Source organism: Loxodonta africana, chromosome 7 (assembly GCF_030014295.1).
Source record: "Loxodonta africana isolate mLoxAfr1 chromosome 7, mLoxAfr1.hap2, whole genome shotgun sequence".
Lineage (NCBI taxonomy): Eukaryota > Metazoa > Chordata > Mammalia > Proboscidea > Elephantidae > Loxodonta > Loxodonta africana.
The window spans coordinates 131,531,396-131,533,496 of NC_087348.1; positions in this window are offsets into that span (position 1 = coordinate 131,531,396).

Consider the following 2,101-nt stretch of genomic DNA (forward strand, 5'->3'; position numbering starts at 1 on the left):
ATACCATGGACTGCCAGAAGAATGAACAAATCTGTCTTGGAAGAAATACAGTCAGAATGCTCCTTGGAAGTAAGGATGGTGAGACTTCGTCTTAGGTACTTTGGACATGTTGTCAGGAGGGACTAGTCCTTAGAGGACATCGTGCTTGGTAAAGTATAGGGTCAGCGGAAAAGAGGAAGACCCTCACTGAGTTGGATTTGACACCGTGGCTGCAACAATGGGCTCAAGCATAACAACGATTGTGGGGATGGTGTAGGACTGGGCAGTGTTTTGTTTTTTTGTACATAGGGTCACTATGAGTCGGAACTGATTCAACTGCACCTAAGGATAATTTTTTTTTTTTTTATAATTTATTTTGTTGTTAATATACACAGCAGTACATACACCAATTCAACAGTTTCTTCATGCACAATTCAGTGACATTGATTACCTTCTTTGAATTGTACAACCATTCTCACCCTCCCTTTCTGAGTTGTTCCTCTGCATTAACTCACTGTCCCCTAAGGTTCCTATCTAATCTTTTGAGTTACGGTTGTCACTTTAATCCCATATAGTTCTTAAAAGAGCAGAATACTCAAGGCAGGCATTCTTTACTAGCTAAGCTAAACTATTGTTTGATTTTAAGGAGACTTCAGGGGATATTTTGGTTTAAGGTTTAAAGATTTATCTCAGGGCAATAGTTTTTGGGGTTCATCTAGCCTCCATGGCTCCATAATGTCTGGATTCCATGAGAATTTGAAATTCTGTTCTGCATTTTCTCCCCCTTGATCAGGATGCTAATTCTTTTTATATCATCTTTTATCAGGTAGTATCTCTCGTGTTACAGCAGTGTGTCCTAAACAGCAGCGTAGTAAAAACCCATACTGTCTTCTGTGAAGGCCAGCTTTCCTCAGAGGGGCTTCTTCTGACTGTGTTCCAGCCTGAGTTATAGCTGTTCTTTTAAAATGCAAGGTGGGAACTGAGAACTCAAGCTGAGGTCTGTCCTGGCCAGCTCAGAACTTAACAGGAATAATGTTTCTCTTGCGTAGGCCATGGCCCTTTATTTACAGCGTGTGTGGGGGGTGAGGGGGGCAGGGAGGCAGAGAATCAGACCCTGCCATTCCTGTTATCAGTTTTTTCCTGTGGTTCCTGCTTCCTAGGTCGTCCAGCTTTTTGAGTGCTATCAAATCAATTCCGACTCATAGCAACCCCATGTGACAGAGTAGAACTGCCCCAGAGTTTTTTTGGCAGTAATCATTACAGAGCAGATCGCCAGGTCTTTCTCCTGAGAGCCACTGGGTGGGTTGAATTGCCAAACTTTTGGTTAGCAGCTGAGTGCTTAACTGTTGCATGTCACCAGGAAAGTGTATATATATATATATTCTCAAAAAAACTAACATCTTTAATAGAGCTTTACAGCTATCAAAGCACTCTGTGACCCCAATACCACCCAGCATGTTTTCTCCTTTTTCAAAAAGGGCAACTGAGAGCTTAACATAACTAAGGCCATGATAAACCTATAAGTTGTTCTTCCTCTGCCTGCCTCCCTCACATACCGCTGTTAATGACTTTGTTTTGACCAAACGTTAATGACTTTGTTCTTTGTTTTACACTGATGCAAATAATCTTTTGTTCTGGCTGGACCACTTGTGGCATACAACCCCCACAGGAAAGTTGGAGCCCAGGTATCAGATATGTATGTCTTTAGCCTAATAAAGAAATGTCTGGCAGGGGGCTACAAAGCCACGTGTAACCCTTGTAAGATTCTATATAAGCTCTAGTGTAAGTAAAACTGCTCTTTGGGACTCCGTAGAGACAGCCTGTGTTGCTGCCGTCCCCCGTGATGCATGCATCTCCTTAATAAACTTTCTCACTCTTTCTGACTTGGACTATGTTTCATTGGCTCGACTGCTCCAGGGCACGGACCCTAATCAGGTAACAACCTGATGCTGCAGATGACCTTTGGGTTCATACTGACCTCAGTCAAATCTTGGCTTCAAGCTGTGCAAGTCACGTAAGTTCCCTGAGCATCAGTTTCCTCATCTACAAAATGGGAACAAACCTACGCGTGTAAATTGTTTAGCACAGTGTCTGACTTGTAATAAGTGTTAAATATTAAACA